The sequence below is a fragment of the Rhinopithecus bieti genome, unplaced genomic scaffold, assembly GCF_001698545.2.
Source record: "Rhinopithecus bieti isolate Rb0 unplaced genomic scaffold, ASM169854v2 scaffold_33940, whole genome shotgun sequence".
NCBI lineage: Eukaryota > Metazoa > Chordata > Mammalia > Primates > Cercopithecidae > Rhinopithecus > Rhinopithecus bieti.
The window spans coordinates 998,269-1,009,461 of NW_016814565.1; the positions used below are offsets into that span (position 1 = coordinate 998,269).

Sequence of the window (11,193 nt, forward strand, 5' to 3'; positions counted from 1 at the left end):
CATTCTGTAGATTAAGGCTGTTAATGAATATTTATACAGAAGCTTTGGAACTACAATTGGTTTTATTAATTTATTTTTTGGAAAAAAAATACCTCTTAATATTTTCTCTGCTTTTGTCATTGTAAATTGTTGGAAAGTGAAATTAAGTCTGAGGTTTTCTATCATTTTACTCTAGGCAGCACACTTCTGCTTTTGTTCCTTCATCAGGACGAATTTACTCTTTTGGGCTTGGTGGTAATGGGCAGCTGGGAACCGGTTCAACAAGCAACAGGAAAAGTCCCTTTACTGTAAAAGGAAATTGGTACCCTTATAATGGGCAATGTCTACCAGATACTGGTAAGTTCTGTTATATTAATGCTTTCCTTCATCTATTAAAGTTCGTGTTAAAATGTTGCTCTTAAGTCGTGAAGATTTCTGCGAAAGAGTTCCAAGATACATTGTTAAGTGAAAACAGCAAAATACAGAACAATGTTTATGGTTATTTGATTTGCTTATATTTACTTGTAAGTGCATAAGGAAATTCTGGATAAGTAAAAGTTACTTACAGTGAGTGGGTCATGTGGGAACTAGGAGATGGCTAGATACCAGTGGGAGGGATTTTTTTTTGTTTGTTTTCTATTTTAAATTGTGGTAAAATATGCACAATGTAAAATTTACAGACTTAACCACTTTTTAATTAGCATTGAGTATATTCACGTTATTATGTAACCAATCTCCAGAACTCTTTTCATCTTGAGGAACTAAAACTGTATATGCATTAAACAACAACTCTCCATTCCCTTCTCTTCCTAGTAGCTTCCTAGTAGCTCTTCCTAGCCTGGCAACCACTATTCTACTTTCTGTCTCTATGGATTTGACTTAACACTAGGCTAGGTACCTCAAAGGAGTGAAATCGTATAGTAGTGTTTCTTTTTGTGACTCACTTATTTCACTAAGCATAATGTCCTCAAGGTTCATCTATGTTGTAGCACGTGTTAGAATTTCCTTCCTTTTTAAGCTGTATAATTCAGGCATACCTTGGAGATATTGTGGACTCAGTACCAAACCACTGCAATGAAGCAAATACTGCAATGAAGCAAATATGGTAATAAAGCAAATCACAAAATTTTCAGTATCCTAGTGCATATAAAAGTTTTGTTTATACTATATTTTAGTCTACTAAGTGTGCAATAATGACATTATGTCTTAAAAGACTATGTATATGCTTTAGTTTAAAAATATACTTTATTGCTTAATAATGCTCACACAGAGATGTGAAGTGAGCACATGCTGTTGGAAAAATGGTGCTGGTAGACTTGTTCTGTGCAGGGTTGCCCCGAACCTTCAATTTGTAAAAATCACAGTATCTGAGAAGCACAGTAAAGCAAAGCACAATAAAATGAGGCATGCGTGTGTTCTTATTATATGGATGTGGTTTGTGGCACCCAAAACAATTGCAATGGTAACATCAAAGATCACTGACCATAGATCACCATAAAAGAATGATAATGAAAAATATTGAAATATTGCAAGAATTGCTAAAGCTCATAAGGTTTACTGAATTTTTGATACTGAATTTTACAAATTGAAGGTTTTTTGACAACACTGCTTTGAGCAAGTCTATTGGCACCATTTTTCCAACAGCATATATACTCACTTTGTGTCTTTATGTCACATTTTGATAATTCTTAACAATATTTCAAAACTTTCATGTTGTTACTATATCTATAATGGTGATCTGTGATCAGTGATCATTAATGTAATTAATGTAATTGTTTTGGGGTGCCATGAACCTTACCTATATAAAACAACAAACTTAATTGATAAATGTGTATGTTCTGACTGCTCCACCAGCTGGTCATTCCCATCTGTCTCCTTTCCTTGGGCTTTCCTGCTCTTTGAGGCACAACAGTGTTGAAATTAGGCCAGTTGATAACCCTACAGTGGCCTCTAAGTATATAGGTGAAAAGAAGAGTCACACATCTCTCACTTTAAATCAAAAGCTAGAAAGGATTATGTTTAGTGAAGAAGGCATGTCAAAAGCTGAGACAGACTGAAAGCAAGGCTTCTTGTGCCAGTTTTCCAAGTTGTTAATGCAATTTGAAGGAAATGTTAATGCTCTGGTGTATACATGAATGGTAAGAAAGTGAAAAACAGCCTTATTGCTGATATGGAGAAAATTTTAGTAGTCTGAATAGAAAATCAAACCCGCCACAACATTAGGATTAGCCAAAGTCTAATCCAGACCAAGATTCTAACTCTCTCCAAGTGTCTGAAGGCTGAGAGAGGTAAGAAAGCTGCAGAAAGAAAGGCTTGAAGCTAGCAAAGATTAGTTCGTGAAGTTTAAGGAAAGAAGCCATCTCCATAACATAAAAGTCCTGATGTATATGTTACAGCAAGTTATCTAGCATGTCTAGCTGAGGTAATTGATGAAAGTGGGTACGCTAAACAACAGATTTTCAATGTCAACAAAACAGCTTTCTATTGGAAGGAAATGTCCTCTACAACTTTTCTTTTATAGCTAAAAGAAGTAGTCAATGCCTGACTTCAAAGGACAGGCTGAATGTCTTTTACGGTCTAATGCATCTGGTGACTTTAGGTTGAAGCCAGTGCTTGTTTACCATTCTGAAAATGCCAGAGCCCTCAGGAATTATGCTAAATCTACTCTGCCTGTGTTCTATAAATGGAACAACAAAGCCTGGATGACAGCTCATCTGTTTACAGCATGGCATACTGAATATATTAATATGGGCTTAAGCCCACTGTTGAGACCCACTGCTGAGTAAAAAGATTGCTTTCAAAATATTGCTGCTTACTGACAATGCACTTGGTCACATCAGAGCTCAGATGGAGATATATATGGAGATTAATGTTTTCATGCCTGCTATTACAACATCCATTCTGCTGCCTTAGGAACAAGGAGTAATTTTGACTTTCAAGTTTTATTATTTAAGAAATACATTTCATAAGACTGTAGTTACCATATATAGTGATTCCTCTGATGGTTCTGGGCAAAGTAAATTGAAAACTTTCAAAGAATTCACCATTCCAGTTACTAAGAACATTTGTGAAGTGAGAGGATTGCTTGAAGCCAGGAGTTTGAGACCAACCTGGGCAACATAGTGAGACACTGTCTCTACAAAAAATAATTTTAAAATGCCAGGTGTGGTTGCACATGCTACTTGGGAGGCTTAGGCAAGAGGATTGCTTGAGCTTAGGAGTTGAAGGTTTACAGTGAGCTATGATCATACTAGTACACTCCAGCCTGGGTGACAGAGCAAGACCCTGTCTTTGATTCATGGGAGGAAGTCAAAATATCAACAATGATAGTTTAGAAGAATTTTATTCCAACCTTCATGGATGACTGAGGGGCTCAAGACTTCATTCAAAGAACTTAACTATAGATATGGTGGAAATAACAAGAGAACTAGAACTAAAGCCTGAAAATGTGACTGAATTGGTGCAATCTTACGATAAAAAATACCCCTCATCCAGTCCCAGGACATCTCAAAGCTTTGCAGAAAGAACAAAGAGCAATTTGCCAAGCTCCTGAAGCAGAAGAGGATCACCCTGGGATATACACAGGCCTATGTGGGGCTTACCCTGGGGGTTCTATTTGGGTAGGTGTTCAGCCCAACAACCATCTGCCTCTTTGAGGCTCAGCAGCTTAGCTTCAAGAACATGAGTAAGCGGCAGCCCTTGCTGCAGAAGTGGGTGGAGGAAGCTGACAACAATTAAAATATTCAGGAGATGCAAAGCAGAAACTCTCGGGCAGGCCTGAAAGAGAAAGCGAACCAGTATTGAGAACCTAGAGAATTTGTTCCTGCAGCGCCCGGAACCCACACTGCAGCAGATCAGTCACATCGCCCAGCAGCTTGGGCTCTAGAAGGATGTGATCTGAGTGTGGTTCTGTAACTGGTGCCAGAAGGGCAAGTGATTAAGCAGTGATTATGCACTATGAGAGGATTTTTGAGGCTGCTGGGTCTCCTTTCTCAGGGGCATCAGTGTCCTTTCCTCTGGCCTCAGGGCCCCATTTTGATACCCCAGGCTATGGGACCCCTCATTGCACTGCACTGCACTGTATTCCTCATTCCCTTGAGGGGGAAGCCTTTCCTCCTGTTTTCATTGCCACTCTGGGCTCTCCCATGTATTCAAACTGAGGTGCTTGCCCTTCTAGGAATGGGGTACAGGGAGACGGGGGAAGTTAGGGAAAGAGAACCTGGAGTCTGGGCAAGGACTTTTGGGATTAAGTTTTCATTCAGTAAGGAGGGAATTGGGAACACAAAGGGTGGGGCTGGGGAGTTTGGGGCAACTGGTTGGAGGAAAGGTGAAGTTCAGTGATGCTCTTGATTTTAATCTCCATATCATGTATCACTTTTTTCTTAAAGAAGCCTGGGATACAGTAGGTAGAGAGAGAAAAAAAGAAAAATACTCCTCATCCATTTGTGTTTTATGGATGAGCAAAGAACGTGTTTTCTTGAGATGGAACCTACTGCTGGTGAAGATGCTATGAACATTATAGAAATGACAACAAAGTATTTAGAATATTCCATAAACTTAGTTGACAAATCTGCAGCAGGGGTTGAGAGGCTTAACTTTACTTTTGAAAGCAGTTCCGTGGGTAAAATGCTATCACACAGCATCTGCTGGTATAGAGAAATCTTTTATTTTTAGAAGAGAGTCAATCAATGTAGCAACCTTTTGCTTCTTAAGAAGTCAATCAATGTAGGCAAACTTTGCTGTCTTAAGAAATTGCCACAGCTACCCCAGCCTTCAGCAGTCACCACCCTGATCAACATTGACACCATCAACATTGACACTGAGGCGAGACCCTCCATCAACAAAAAGATGAAGACTTGCTGAGGCTCAATTGATTATTCGCATTTTTTAGCAATAAAGTGATTTTAAATTAAGTTATATGGATTTTTTTTAAGATACAATGCTATTGCACACTTAATAGACTACAGTATATTGGCCTGGGCACAGTGGCTCATGCCTGTAATCCCAGTGCTTTGGAAAGCCAAGGCAAGAGAATCACTTGAGGCCAGGAGTTTGGGACCAGCTGAGGCCACATAGACCCTTGTCTCTATAAAAGAAAAAAAGAAAAACCAACTGTGTCAATGGACTACGGTATCATGTAAACATCCTTTTTTTTTTTTTTTTTTTTTTTTTTTTTTTTTTTTTTTTTTTTTTTTAATGAGATAGAGTCTTGCTCTGTCACCCAGGCTGGAAGTGCAGTGGTGCAATCTTGGTTTACTACAACCTCCACCTTATGGGTTCAAGTGATTCTCGTGGCTTAGTCACCCTAATACCTAGGATTTCAGGTACGCACCACCACATCTGGCTAAATTTTTTAGTATTTTTAGTAGAGACAAGGTTTCAACATGTTGGCCAGTCTGGTCTCAAATTTCTGGCCTTATGTGATCTGCCCACCTTGGCCTCCTAAAGTGCTGGGATTACAGGCATGAACCACTGCACCCAGCTTAGTATAAACATACTTTTATGTGCACTATTAAACCAAAAATTTGTGTGACTTGCATTATTGCAATATTTGCTTTATTGCGGTTGTCTGGAACCAAACCCTAAATACCTTTGAGGTATGCTTATACCACATTTTGTTTATCTATTTATATGTCAGTGGACAGTTGGGTTGTTTCCACCTTTTGGCTGTTGTGAATAATGCTGCTATGGATATAGGTGTACAGGTGTCTCTTTGAGATCCTGCTTTTAGTTCTTTTTGGTATATACAGGAGTTAATTATTTTCTATTTTTTAAGAATTTGAACTCTGAATCTACTGCTTATTAAAAATATTTAAAAATTTTGACCTAGAAGTGGACTCAGCACATAAGGACCATTTTCCACATCCATATGATTACATCTCCAACCAGTCAGCAGCATCCATTCTCCTGCCTGCCAAACTATCCTTGAAAAACCCTAGCCTCCAAATTTCTGGGAGGACTGATTTGAGTAATAAAACTCAAGTCTCCCATTTAAAAACAACAAAAAATTTTTTAACTAGAAGGGAAGCTGCTGCCCTGTAGGCAGAAGACCCAGGCCTAACAGGATTTATCACTTGCTGAATAAAGAGCCCTTGGGCTTTGAATAAACATCAACAATAGACAGGAATTAGTCTCCCCGTGCCTTGGGTGAGACCCAGTACTGTCAGATGTGATCCAGCACAGTCTTAGCAGTGGTGGCCATGAGAGTGCTTGCATCACCTCTACCCCAACTCTTAAGAATCTCAGCACAGAGAGAGAGAGAGAGAGAGGGAAACTTCATTTGTTTGGGGGAGAGTAAGGGAGAAGAATAAGAGACTCTGCCTAGTAATCCAGGGAATTCTCCGAGATCTTACCCGGGTTCACCAAGGCAGTATCTCTATGAGTTGGCAAGAGTCACAGTTTTGCTGGGCATGGTGGTGTGTGCATGTAGTCCCAACTACTTAGGAAGCTGAGACAGGAGGATCACTTGGACTCGGGAGCTCTGGGCTGTAATGTGCTCTGCTGATTGGGTGTCCAAACTAAGTTTGACATTAATACAGTGATTTCCTGGGAGTGGGGGGCCACCAGATTGCCTAAGGAGGGGTGAACTGGCTCAGGTTGGAAATGGAGCAGGTCAAAACTCCCATGCTGATCAGTAGTAGGATTGTGCCTGTGAATAGCCGCTGCACTCCACCCTGGGCAACCATAGTGTGACACTGTCTCTTTAAAAAAAAAAAAATCTGTTACTGGGCTTGGAGTGTCCACTAATGCTCATGGCTGCAGTGACTGAAGAATTGAGATAGTTGCACTCAATTCCTTTTGAATACTTGGAATGCCTTCCCAAGAAGTTCAGATACAAACAAATACAGACTGCAAAGAATAGAATAAATACCTAACTCTTCAATGCTTAGACATCGACGAAAATTTAGAAGCATCAAGATCCAGGAAAACATGACCTCACCAAACCAACGAAATAAGGCACTAGTGACCAAACATGAAGAGACAAAGCTACGTGACTTTTCAGAGATTCAGAACAGCTGTTTTGAGAAATCTCAACTAAACTGAAGATAAACAGAGAAGTCCAGAATCCTATCAGATAAATTTAACAGAGATCGAAACAATGGTAAAATATCAAAGAGAAATTCTAGAGTTAGAAATTTAATTGACAACCTGGAGAATGCATCAGAGGCTCTCAACAGCAGAAGATCAAACAGAAGAAAGAATTAGCATGAAGACATGCTATATGAAAATATACAGAGTTGACAAAAGACAAGAGTGAAATACTCCCACAGGATCTAGAAAATAGCCTCAAAAGGGCAATTCTGAGGGTTATTGGCCTTAAAGAGGAGGTAGAAGGAGAGAGAGGGATAGAAAGTTTATTTAAAAGCTAATAATTAGACCTTTTCAATCCTAAAGAAAAATCAGTATTCAAGTGCAAGGTTATAGAACACCAAGCGGATTTAACCCAAATAAGACTATCTCAAGACATTTGATAATCAAACTAAAACTCCCAAAGGTCAGGGATAAAGAAAGGATCTTAAAAGCAGCAAGAGAAAAGAAACAGCATACAATGGGGCTCTAGTACATCTAGCAGCAGACTTCTCAGTGGAAACCTTACAGAATAGGAGAGAATGGCATGACATACTTAAAGTGCTAAAGGAAAATAGCATTTATCCCAGAATATTATATCCAGTGAAAATATCCTTCAGATGTGAAGGAGAAATAAAGACTATCCCAGACAAACAAAAACCGAGGGGTGGCCGGGCATGGTGGCTCATGCCTATAATCGCAGCACTTTGGGAGGCTGAAGCGGGCGGATCACCTGAGGTCAGGAGTTCGAGACCAGCCTGGCCAACATGGCGAAACCCCGTCTCTACTAAAATAAAATTTAAAATTAGCTGGGCATGGTGGCTGGTGCCTGTAATCCCAGCTACTCAAGAGGCTGAGGCAGGAGAATCGCTTGAACCCGGGAGATGGAGGGGGTTCCATCAATAGCAGACCTGTTCTATAAGAAATGCTAAAGGGAATTTTTCATTGTGAAGGAAAGGGACATTAATGAACAATAACAAATCAACTGAAGATACAAAAGTCACTGGTAATAGTACACACACAAATATAAAATAACACTAGTGGTGTACAAACTACTCATCTTGAGTAAGAAGACTAAAATATCAGATCAAAAATAATAACTACAGCAACTTGTAAAGACATATACAGTATAATAAGATATAAATAGGTGTAACAAAATTAAAGAGCAGGGGAAAAGACGATGAAGTGTAAAGTTTTTATCAGTTTTCTCTTTGCTTATTTGTTTTTGTTATGAGAGTAGACTTGTCATCAGTTAAGATGTTATTTGCAAGCCTGGTAACCTCAGATCAGAAAACAGGAGGCAAGAGGATTGCTTGAACCCAGGAGTTTGAGACCAACCTAGGCAACATAGTGATACCCCATTTCTATAAAATATAAAAATTATGCTGGCATCGTGGCACATGCCCATAGTCCTGGTTATTTGGGAGGCTGAGGTAGGAGGACTGTTTGATCCAGGAGGTTGAGGCTGCAGTGAGCCATGATTGTGCCAGTGCACTTCAGTATGGGCAATAGAGCAAGACCATGTCTCAAAAAACAAAATTAATAGATGCACAGAAAATTAAAAAAAAAAAAAAGGAAATTAAAACATACCACCAGAGAAAGTCACATTCACAAAAAGGAAGATAAGAAGGAAGGAAAGAAGGAAGAGAAGACCATAAAACAAGAAAGCAAATTTTACAATGTCAGGAATGAGTCCTTATTAACAATAACATTTAGTAAACGGACTAAACTGCCCGGTCAAAAGACACCGAGTGGCTGGCTGGATGAAAAAACAAGACCCAGTGATCTGCTCCCTCCAAAGAAACACACTTCACCTCTGAAGAAACATACACTGAAAATAAAGGAATGGAAAAAGATATTCCATGCAAATGGAAACCAAAAAGAGGAGTAGCTATACTTTTATCAGACAAAACAGATTTCAAGACAAAAAGTATAAGAAGATATAGAAGGTCATTGTATAATGATAAAAGGATTAGTTCAACAAGAGGATATAACAGGTATAAATATATGTACACCCAACACTAGAAAACCCAGATGTACAAAGCAAATATTAGAGCTAACAAGAGAAACAGACCCTAATAAAATTACAGCATAATATTGGCATAAAAACAGACACATGGACCAATGGAACAGAACAGAGAATTCAGAAATAAATTCACATATGTACAGTGAATTCATTTTGGACAAGGGCGCCAAGGACATACATTGGAAAAAGGATATTCTTTTCAATAAATGGTACTGGGAAACCTGGATATCCATATGCGGAAGAATGAAACTAGACCCCTCAGATAGTTAGGCTTTGTGTCCCCACCCAAATCTCATCTTGAATTATAATCCCTATAATCTCCATGTATCAATGGAGAGACCCGGTGGAGGTAATTGAATCATGGAAGCGGTTTCCTCCATACTCTTCTTGTGATAATGAGTGAGTTTTCACAGGATCTGAGTGTTTTATAAGGGGCTCTACCCCACTTTGCTCGACACCTCTCCTTCCTGCCACCTTGTGAAGAAGGTGCTTTGCTTCCTCTTCACCTTCTGCCATGATTGTAAGTCTCCTGAGGCCTCCCCAGCTATGCTGAACTGTGAGTCAATTAAACCTCTTTTCCTTTATAAATTACCCAGTTTCAGGCAGTTATTTATAGTAGCATGAAAACAGATGAATACACCCCTATCTCTCACTATATACAAAAAGCATGTACAAATGAAATAAAAACTTAAATCTAAGACCTGAAACTATTATAAGAAAGCTGAGGAAACTCTCCAGTACATTGGTCTGGGCAAAAATTTCTTGAGTGATACCTCGCAAGCACAGGCAACCAAAGCAAAAGTGGACAGATGAGATCACATCAGATTAAAAAGCTTCTACACAGCATAGGGAACAAGAAGGTGAAGAAGCAACTCACAGAATGGGAGAAAATATTTGCAAACTACCCGTTTGATAAGGAATTGATAACCAGAATATATAAAGAGCTCAAACAACTCTATAGGAAAAATCTAATAATCTCTTTATAAAATGGGCAAAAGATCTGAATAGGCATTTCTCAAAAGAAGGTATACAAATGGCTAACAGGTATATGAAAGGTACTCAGCATCATTAGAGAAATGCAAATCAAAACTAAAATGAGGTATTATCTCACTCTGGTTAAAATGGCTTTTGTCTAAAAGATGAGCAATAACAAATGCTGGCAAGGATATGGAGAAAAGGGAACCCTTGTACATAGTTGGTAGGAATGTAAATTAGTACTGCCACTATGGAGAACACTATGGAGATTCCTTAAAAAGACTAAAAATAGAACTACCATATGATCCATTGCTCAGTATATACCCAAAATAAAGGAAATCTGTACATCACAGAGGTGTTTGCACTCCCATGTTTACTGCAGCGCTATTCACAATAGCGAGGATTTGGAATCAATTTGAGTGTTCATCAACAGACATGGATAAAGAAAATGTGTATATATACAATAGAATACTATTCAGCCATAAAAAAGAATGAGATCCTGTCTTTTGCAACAATATGAGAACTGGAGGACATTATGTTAAGTGAAATAGCCAGCACAGAAAGACAGTTACGTGTTCGCACTTGGTGGTGGAAGCTAAAAATTTAAACAATTGTACTCATAAAGATAGAAAATAGAATGATGGTTACCAGAGGCTGGGAAGGGTAGTGGGGTAAGGGGAGAAAATAAGGGTAGTTAATAAGTACAAAGATGTAGTTAATAGAATGAATAAGACCTAGTATTTCATAGCACAACAGAGTGACTACAGTCAAGAATAATTTGTTGTACATTTAAAAATAACTAAATTTATTATGGGAACATTTGTAACACAAAGAAATGATAAGTGCTTGAGGGTATGGATACTCCATTAATTCTCATGTGATTTTTACACATTGTATGCCTGTATCAAAATGTCTCATGTATCCCATAAATATATATACCTCCTGTGTACTCATTAAAATAAGGCCAGGTGTGGTGGATCAGGCCTGTAATCCCAGCACTTTGGAAGGCCAAGGTGTGCGGATCACTTGAGGTCAGGAGTTTGAAACCAGCCTGGCCAACTTGGTGAAACTCTGTCTCTACTAAAAATACAAAAAATTAGCTGGGTGTGGTGGCAGACACCTGTAGTCCAAGCTACTCAGGAGGG

General features: G+C 38.8%; 1 pseudogene; it reads left to right on the top strand.

Annotated features, from left to right (window-relative positions):
- Positions 1–312: 312 nt before the first annotated feature.
- LOC108514879 (POU domain, class 5, transcription factor 1-like) lies at positions 313–4,168 on the top strand (annotated as a pseudogene).
- Positions 4,169–11,193: the final 7,025 nt, after the last annotated feature.